Here is a 10665-nt window from a genome sequence, read left to right on the forward strand (position 1 = left end):
GGGAGAAAGAATCAGTCCAGAGGAAAAAGGGGAGAAAAATAATCTCTGGAGGGCAGGGCCAACCAGCTGTGCCTCACTGCAGAGCTGTCCCCTCCAGGCCTGCCCACAGGGACCTGGTGGTCTGCTCTCAACTGATGGGTTTATGGACCCAGGAAGAAGGGGCCAACAGCGGCAGGGAGCGAGTCAGAGCCAGTGACTCACCCCACATGGGGCCAGAGGTTCAGGAACACATCACAAGATGCTGAGACACGTCTCAAACACTTGCCAGCTGAGTCCATCTGGAACATGAGTTCTGAGCATGAAGGAGTGGGGAGACGAGGGGAGGAGCCCTAACCCTGCCGGTCACTGACAGCTGACTCAGAGCTGACTTCCAAGGCCAACCGGGATGGCCTGGGCCTGGTGCAGACCATCCCAAAAGTGCTGTGAGAGGTCATGAGAGCCGGCGGGCTGCACTTCCAGAGAGTTTCCCAAGGACAGAGGAAAAGCAGCTCCTCTGAGGTCCAGCGGCTCCATACCCATCCCCCTTAGATCTCGCTTCCCCCGTCAGGGCTCCCTGTTTTCTCAGGACAGCCCATCCCTAAACGTGGGCGGCATAAGAAAGGAATGGCCACCAAACATCCCCAGGGGCCGGCTTGTTGCTGTTCTTCTGAATCCTTTCAACAGATTCAAAGCTGGGCCATGAAATAGTTCCACTTGCCTAAACAGAATTTTCACACTTTTAATTTTTGAGTCTGTGAAGTAGAATTATTTATTTCATGCCTGTCTTTCCCACTGGGCAGTCAACTTCACCAGGGGCAGTTTAGTCTTGTTCGCCAGCACCTGGGAGAGTGCCCAGTACACAGTTGGTGCTCAATACATGCTGGATAAGTGATGAACTGTGCATGGATTTATTCCAGTCTTTAGAGGTTAGTATGAACCAAACTCCCCTCCTCACCCCCCTTCCCCCCACCACCCCCTGTCTCTCCTCTCTTGGCTGACAGGCCTTCGGAGTCATCAGATGCTCTGGTTGCCCCCTCCCTCACTGACCCGGGCCTGGTTCTGCATCTGCTGAGGTGGTAATTAAAGCTCCCCCAAGAGCCTGAGAGCTGGAGCCCAGGTCACAGTGGCTCAGGGCCCCAGTCACAGCTCAGGTGTTCCCCGGGGGCTGGAACGGGAGGGCAGGATCTCTGGAAATCATCTGGGGACTGAACTACACGGATGAAGAATTTGAGAAGTTGGGGAATCAGATTTTGAAAGGAAATGTCAGTAACTGAGGGGAAAAAACAAGGAGGAAGGAGGGCGAGCTCCTTGGCTATGAGAAAGTGTACTGGCGCCAAGTCAAACTGGCTCTCTTCCAGATTTTTATTTCTGGTGTTTGGTGGTTAAATAAAAAAAGCTTATAAACTTAACTCCAGTTAGGAAAAAATACAACTATTTCAAATATTGATCCTGAATAATCCCTTCAAACCAGGCAGGTTGAGGGGTGGGGAGACCACCCGGTGTGTAGGAAGGGACGGCCCGGTGGGGGAGGGCTGGGGCCAACCACAGTTCTGGCTGCTGAACTGGAATAGCACAACCCCTAGTCCGGGCACATATTTTACTGGTCACCTACCCACCTCCCATTGGATTTTAAGGACCAAGACAACAAGTCAGTTTGCAGGCAGGTAGCTTCCAGCAGTGATTCTCCACCTTTCTAGACCATTCCTGTGCTAACATTTACATTAGGATATTAGGTGACTCTTCTTCTCCAGGCAGAAATGATTTTTAATGTGGAAATGAATTCCAAATAATTTTATCAGGTTAATAAAAACGTTACAAATACCAGAAAAACTAGCAAGGGATGTGAACTGGCAGTTCACTAAAGGAAAACAAAGGTTCGATAAACACCTGAAAAGATGTTCATTCCCAATAGTTGTCAAATAAATGCAATTAAAACAATGAGAAACCCTGTTTAGCCTTTCCAGATTAAAAGAAATGTTATTTGCAAATTTTAACTTTTGAAAAACCAGAATCAGCTGGAAGACCACAGAACTGAGATCTCAGTCAAGCGACTAGCCACAATATTCTTATTAAAAAGCATGTAATAATATTATATATGCATAAATATATGTGATATATCTATATATCTTCCCAAACACTCATAATAACCAGCTATAAAATGCAACAGAAAAAAGAGTTCATTCATAGTAGCAATAAAACAACAAAATTTAGGGGCACCTGGGTGGCTCAGAGGGTTAAGCCTCTGCCTTAGGCTCAGGGTCCTGGGATAGAGCCCAGCTCAGCAGGGAGTCTGCTTCCCCCTCGATCTCTGCCTGCCTCTCTGCCTACTTGTGATCTCTCTGTCAAATAAAAAAAAAATTTTAATGTCCAGTAATTAATATAATAAGAAATGAGGGACCTGTATAAAGAAAAGCATTCTGCTTTATTGAGGAGCAATGAAAACAAAAGACCCATAGATCTGAATATATCCAGAAGAATTAAAGACTTAAATGTAAAACACGAAATCATAAAAGTCCTGGAAGAGAATATAGGAAATCATGTAATTCTGAGATAGGGAAGCCCTTCTATGGATGACCCCAAAGGCAGAAACCATTAATGAAAAATTCAATAAATACGATAATATCCAAGAAAAAAGATTAGTTCCAGCATGTTGATAAATACCATAAACCAAACCAAAATAATAAGCTAATTACTATAAATAGTAAATATATTCTCATTGTTAAAAGAAAACATTGCCGGCATTACTTTTTGTTATGGAACATTCATGAATATCTACTCTAAAGGAGCATGTTGGGGTAAAGTGTCCGTAGAACCTGGTTAAGTTCTTATTTCTCATGAGTAAACAACTCTATGGGCTTTCTTCTAGCTCCTCAAAAACTATCAAGATCTTTTGGTCCTTAATGTCCTTCATACATTATGTTGTCTTTGCTTAAAAAGTAAATATTCCTTCTGTCGTCATCATAAGCAGCCATGTCTCATTCTTTAGGCTTGAGCATAAATGATGTCTAATTCAAGTCATTCCTTACTGTTTAGCTCACTAACATGTGCATTTCCTTTATAGCATTTATCAAAACTACACCTTGTAATTATAAATGTATTTTTATACATTTATACAATTTGTTCATTTGTGACTTCAATACAGAGTATGATCCAAGGGCAGCACAGGAAGATGTCTTCCTGATAGACCGGCAGAAAGCAGTATTTGGTAGAGTCTGGCAAAAGCCAGGCAGATAACAGTTATTTGTGGGATGAATGAATCAACACTCATCAGGGTGTTGGAGATGTAAGAGGAACTGAGGCAGTCCTTGAGTCTGGGAGCTGACATTTTAGGCACTGAAAGATTGATTGAATGTATGGATAGATGAATGAATGAATGAATGAATGAATGGGCTTGGATAAGCCTTTCATGGTAGTATTCTGTAAGGATTGCCTATCTGGTTTTTTCCTCTTCCAGGGGACCAGAACCTTGACCTGAATCATGTGGTAGGGTCCAAACCCTAACCCTAGTCAATACCCACATGCCCAGTCATAAACCACTACTGTTTTCAAGGAGTGCAGTTCAACAAAGAAATTATTAAGAAGGACTTTCATTTGTTCCTTATGTCTTGATATTCAAAGTAGTCCAGTTCATAATCCCTGTAGGACTTCTCTTTTTTCTCTATCCCAGTTCCCTCCAGTAGCACAAGAATATAAGTCATCTAAATCAATCTAGACCTTTCCTTTACCAAATCCCCATTCGCCTCCCTACCCCCAACACATTCCCATGACCTCTTCCACTCCTTGCTGTTTAATAGGACTTAATCCCTTTTTAAATCCTTTCCATCCCCCTACCTCTTGGTCTGTGTCTCTCCTGTCTTCAGAATTTGTTTTTACCAAAGTCCAGGAATAAGTCTGACTAAGGCATTCTCTTGGGAAGATAGGGGTAAGTGCAGGAGAGCAATGATCTGGAAATTACTGGAATCTCTTTGGTGGCCTGCAAAGGGGGATGGGGAGGGGCATGGGAGAGAAGGGATCTCACTATCCATCATCCATAAAATCCCTACATGCCCAACCTTTTCTGGAATCCTTCCCTTCAGGCCTTGTTATATCTGAAACTTGGCTGCACCCTGAGCACTCAGTTGCCCCTGCTCTTAGACATACCATAAAGCCTCTACCAAAGAACATTCTCCCACCTTCTTTAAAACCCCTAGCTCTGAAGCTTATGACATCAGATGATACTACCAAAGAGCTGTCTTTATGGCCTGGTGCCTTCTTGCTTGTTTCCTTGTAGATCAGTCTTTCTCTCTCTCTCACACACTCTCATTTCTGTGACAGAGCCTGCCTTTTTCATCTCTCTCATCTCCTAAATGTTTGAATGCACTGGGGGCTCTGACCTCTTCTTTCTCTACAGCTAACATCTAGGTGATGTCATCCAATCCCATGGATGGCCCATTTACCCATAAGCTAATAACACCTGTTTATATCTCTGTACTCCGACCTCTCCTGCGCTTCAAACTCATATACTGAACAAACTCATATACTCACATCTTTATCCAAACGGACATCTCACTCTTACCAGAAGTCTTGATTTCCCCCATGTTAAAAATATGACAACAGGCCCAAAATGGAGCTGCTTACTTAGCACAAGCCCCACATCTCCAGACCAAGACTTAATTACAGTTTCAGCTCTCCCAGAAATGGAATCTTAAGCCAGTCAATCAGGAATCGCCTGATCAGCACTAGTTAGATAATTTGCCTTATGGACTGCTGCCATCCCTGCAAGGAGGGTAACCTTGCAGCAACCAACCTGTTTTAGTTTTGTTTTGTTTTGTTTGTTTGTTGTTTTTTTTGCCTAGCTAACATTGTTCCTGCTCCCTTCTGCCTATAAGTCTCATTTTGTGCAGCTCCTGGAGCTCCTTTCTATCTGCTAAATTGGATGCTACCAGCCCCATGAATCATTGAACCAAGCTAATAAGACATTCGGTTGAATTTTGGTTTGGGGCACCTGCAAAGATCCTGTCCTTACAGTTCTTTCTATCCCAGTCAATGCACCTGCCGTCTTCTGCTGCTCAGCCCCTAAGCCTTAGCGTCATCCTTGACTCCTCTCTCACACTCCACATTCAGCCTATCAAATCTTGGCATTCCGGAATCTATGTGTTTCTAACCACCTTCACCATGTCTTCCTGTGTCCAGGCCAGGTCCCTCATGCCCCAATTAGTGCCATAGCCTCTGAGACAGATATCTAGCAGCTTCTCTCTCGTGTGTGATTTATCACTTGAGTTGAACACAGTGTCCTCTGGGCCCTCCTGAAGAACAGAGTCATGGCGTTTCCCAGGCTCAGATAGTATAACCACTCCAACATGCCAGCTGTTCTGAGCCTTTTGGTCCCTCTTCTACCATCTACCACAGCAGTTTTTACATTTCTACTTTGCTTTATTTGGAACATTGCTTTCTCTGAACAGCATGTTAGCACTACTGCTCAGAGGCCTTACTAGGGTGTTAAATCCCACATCATAGGAGAACGGTCCCATACCAATGAACTCTCTGCAGCAAGAGGCTCAAAGCGACCCCCACAATCATCCCTCCTGGTATTCACACACTTGTGTGATCTTTCTCCCTTGAGTGTGGTCCAGACATGTGCTGAGATATATGTGATTACGCTATGTAAGATTGTAACATCCATCTTGCTAGAAGACTGTCTCCCTTGCTGGTTTTGAAGAAGGGAGATGCTGTGTTTTAAATTGCCCTAAGGAGAGGGCTACATAGCAAAGAACTGAGGGTAGCCTCAGCAGAAGCCAGCAAGACACTGAGGCCTTCATTACAACAGTCTGCAAGGACCTAAATCCTACCAACAACCATGTGAACTTGGGAGTGGATCCTTCCCCAGCTGAGCTTTCATATAAGACCCTACCACTGGCTGATTCCTTGATTGCAGCTTTGCAAAGGACCCAGTGAAGCTGTGCTGGAACCCCTGACCTAGAGAAACAGTGAGAAAAATAAATGTGTATTGTTCTAAGGCACTCAGTCTGTGGTAGTACTACTGAGCACCAATAGATAGCTAATACATTTACTCTTATCCAATCTTAGGTTCTGTCTATCATTCTCCCCTTGATCTAGCACTCCCAGGACCCAGCCCCATCCACACTCTCCCAGCCTCTATCCATATACACTGACCAGGTTTGGCAGCTCCTTTCTCTCCTTAGTAGGCCCAGCACTTCCCCAGCTGGGGGTACATTGTGACTTGGCCCTAGTTATTGGTTTTAACAACCGTCTGTTACATTTTGCCAGAATCTAGGAATACTCACCCAGTCTCACCACCCCCATTCCTACCAAGGCAGTTTCCATTCCTAACAAGGAAAGGCATATCCATTCTTCGATCATTTAGGTCAGAAAACTGGTGTCATCCTTGATTTTGCATTTTCTCTCATATCCCACATCCAAGCACCTAGCATTTATTGTCAGATTTTCTTTTGAAATGCATGTAAAATCTGACCCTTTCCTACCAACTTTGCTGCTCCTATCCTGGCCTGAATCACCACAGTTCTCATCAGTACTTTTCTAAGAACCATTTCATTGGTCTTCTCATCTCAGTTTCTTCTCTACAGTGAGAGTGATCCTTGTAAAACATAAGATCATATCCTACAATTCAGCCCTTTCCAGTGATTTCCTATCTCATCCCGAATAAAACCAGAGTCCTCGCCAAGACTGTAAGGCTACCTGCTCTGGCACTTTCCAGCCTCTAACTTCCTCTCTTACCCACACATGGCAGCCACATGGCCTCCTTGCCAGTCCTTTAGCACCCCAACAATCCTGCTCCCACCTTAGCCTTTGCATTCCTTGTTTCCTCATACAGAGGAACTACCCCAACTCCCTGCCCCATACAGACACTTTCTTTGGAGCTCTGTTCAAATGTGCTCTGTGTGCATACCCCCTCCTCATATCAAAGAGGCATTTCTTACCAACCTACCCTATTCCCACCACGCTAACTCTGCTCTAGTCTTCTGCATAACACATGTTTATCGGATTGCTTTCCCCTCTAAAACGCAAGTTCTTTAAAGTCAGGTCTACTGTTCACTGATGTGTCCCCAGCATTTAAATTAGTACCTGATACATACTGAACATTCAGTAAGTATCCGCTGGGGGTGCCTAGACGGCTCAGTCTGTCAGGGCATCTGCCTTCTGCTCAGGTTATGATTCCGGGATCCTGGGATCGAGCCCCATTCAGAGGAGAGTCTGTTTGTTTCTCTCTTTCCTCATCCCCCCAAATAAATAAATAAATAGAATCTTAAACAAACAAATCCAGGGGGCAACAGGTAGCAGCAGAAATGGGTACATCTGTTGCCTCTTTTTTGCAGTCTAGGGATTTCCCATCTTGTATTTGTTACTGTCTTATCATCTCATTCAAAATACAGTTCTAAAACCTCATGGATTCTACCCAGACCAACAAGGTTTATGACATGGCACAACCAAACCCCTTTTTCCTTACCCATTTCCCAAACACACATCCACATCCACACTCACACTTAGACTTAGCAAACAAATTCCTCACAGAACACATTAAGCCAACGAAATATATAAAAATCTATATTTACAAAAAGATTAGAAGGAGTTTATGCTTTTCACAAAAGGACCCTTTGCTTTGGAAAAGGATTCACCACAGGAATCCTTTAAATAACTAGTTCACTAAATGATTTTAAAATAGGACTTGGCTTCAAGCATCTCTCCTAGAAAAAAAGAAGGCTATATTTATCAAATATCTACTTCTGTTCCAGTCACTGGGCATGTACCATCAGCCATTATTTTATTTTATACTGATATTCTGTGACTTAGCGAGTTATACCAGGGATATATCGAGTTCTTACATTAGCTTATTTGTATCTTTCGAGTTTCTTTGAGTTTCTTTATTCTTTCCCAGGAAAAATATAAAAATATATAGCACCCTTGGGTCATTTAGTTTAGTGGGACAAATAAATACATTTTACACACTGCAAAACAAGAGAATTCCCAAAAGAAGAGAATGAGCTTTGAAATTAGTTGGCCTCATTTGGGTTGTCCCATATAAACCACATGTTCTTGGACAACTTCCTTAGGGGCGCATTTCAGCCTCAGCTTCTTTACTGATCAAAGTGGACATAATGCCAACCAGCTCAGAGCAAAAGCAGAAGAACTGAATGAGATGTAAAATGTTATTTTCTATCTTCTTTCTACAGGATATGACAGATAACACTTGGTGTAAACCATGTGAAATGCCTAAGAAAAGGAGTAAAATATTCATTAATTACCTGATCTGCATGACAGGCTTACTATGTGCCAGGCACTGTTTTAAGCGACAGGGACCTGGTGATGAACAAGACAGTCCCTGTTTTTCCTGGAGCTTCCATTCTAGATAGGGAGATACTGACAATAAATACACTGAAACTGAAAAATATTAGTGGGGAATGAGTGCTACACAAAGAATTAAAGCTGAATGATGTGATGGAGAGAAACTGGGTGTCCTCTGTGGGCTGAGTGGTCTGGGGAAAGCCTTTTTCCATGTGACACCTGAGCTTAGAACTGAATAAGAAGGGGTAGCCAGCTGTGTGATGATCTGGGGACAGCATTCCAGGCAGAAGGACAGCAAAGTCCTTCAGGCAAGAAAAAGATCACGGAACATCGTGGCCAGAGCATAACAGTTGGGTAGGAGAGTGATATTGGCTGAGGACAGAGAAGAGGAAGGTTCGGCTCCTTGGGGCTTTGAATGCTGATATAATCACAGATAAAAGGCTAATCTTCCTAATATGTAAAGGCTTTTTAGACACTGAGAAGTGAAGGACAACAACCCAATAGAAAATCAGGCAAAGGGATGAACAGATAGTTCACAAAGGAATACAGTTCACAAAGGAATATATCTGTATAAAGACTCACAACTTGACTGATAAGAAAAATACAAATTAAAATTACATTGAGATGCCATCTTTATCCACTAGACTGGCTAAAATACCAGACTTGGATGATGCCCTCAGCTGGTGCAGCTGTGGGAAAAGAGGCGTTGTTGACAGGGGTGTCATATGGTGTACCTTCGTTCTGATGGGTGAAGTGATATATTGCTCATTGTGGTTTTGATTTGCATTTCTCGCCTCACACCTGTCAGAATGGCTAAAATCAAAAACACAAGAATCAAGTATTGGTGGGCATGTGGAGAAAAAGAACCCTCCTGCACTGTTGGTAAAATACAGATTGGCGCAGCCACTGTGGAAAACAGTATGGAGGTTCCTCAAAAAATTAAAAATAGAACTACCATATGATACAATAATTCTACTACTGGATATTTACCCAAAGAATATGAGAACACTCATTCAAAAAGATGCATGTACCCCTCTGTTTATTACAGCATCATTTACAATAGCCCAACTATGGAAGCTGCCAAACTAGCTATCAATTGATGTATGGACACACACACAGGAATATTACTAAGCCATAAAAAATAACGAAACGTTGCCACTTACAGTGACATGGATGGAGCTAGAGACTATAATGTTAATGAAATAAATCAGTCAGAGAAAGATAAATGCCATGTGGTTTTCACTCATCTGTGGAATTTAAGAGACGGAATGAATGAACAAAGGAAAAAAGGGATAAGCCAAAAAATAGACTCTTAACTCTAGAGAACAAACTAACGGTTAGCAGAGGAGAGAGGTGGGGGGGATGGGTGAAAAGGTGAAGGGAATTAACAATACACTTAAGGCGATGAGCGCTGAGTGAAGTGCAGCATTGCTGAATCACTATATTGTGCACCTGAAACTAATATAACACGGGACGTTAATGATACTGAATTTGAAAGAGTAAATGAAAAAAAATTAAAAATTAAAAAGAACTAAGTTGTAACATCCAAGAAAGAAAGAGAGAGGGAAAAAAAGATAGAACTTCATAGGATACAATTTGGTAGTATTTATTAGAAATAGAAATGCGTTCACTCTGTGGCTCAGGGATCCCTTCTTCTGGGACATTATCCTTGAGATATTCTTGCACACAAACCAAAGAACCTACACAGGAGGCAACCCACTGCAGCTTGTTTATAAAGCAAGAGATAGAAACAAGCCAAGTGCTCGCTAAACGCGGCAGGTGAGATAGATGATGGTATATTCCCACAGGAGAATCCTATATGGAAAAAAAAAGAAAAGAAAAGCAATGAGGAACTAATATTCTGATATGGAAACAAACTACATTAAGTGAGAAAAGCAAATGCAGAACAGGTACAGAAATTCTCATTCGCTTGCATTTTAAGAAACACCACAAACTTGTAAAAAATGATTACCTATGGGGAAAATGGGCTGGGTAGACACAGGAGTAGGAGCCAGACTTACTAACACACACTTTTTTATAGGACTTAAATTTTCAAGTCATCTGAACTGTCTTTTTACTCAAAACTTAAAAAAATAAAAAAGTTAAAGACAAAAGTGAATAAACAAGAAAACCTACCGATGGAGCTAAGAACTGACAAAGGCCTTAGAATAAATTCCAAATTTCTTTATCAAGTGTGTTGGGAAGTTGAAGAGCTTTCACTGAGGCTTTGACAAGATCTAGCATGTTGTGAAGAGAATGTTGCGGCAGCCACGTGGGGAACAAACTGCAGTGGGACAAGAGGGACACAGAGGTCTGTGAGTGGAGTGGGGGGTGGGGTGGGGGGTGAGGAGTGGTCTATGTGAGAGGTCAGGATGGGTTAGACTC

The sequence above is a fragment of the Lontra canadensis genome, unplaced genomic scaffold (assembly GCF_010015895.1).
Source record: "Lontra canadensis isolate GAN:19392208 unplaced genomic scaffold, GSC_riverotter_1.0 scaffold33, whole genome shotgun sequence".
In the NCBI taxonomy this organism is placed as follows: Eukaryota; Metazoa; Chordata; class Mammalia; order Carnivora; family Mustelidae; genus Lontra; species Lontra canadensis.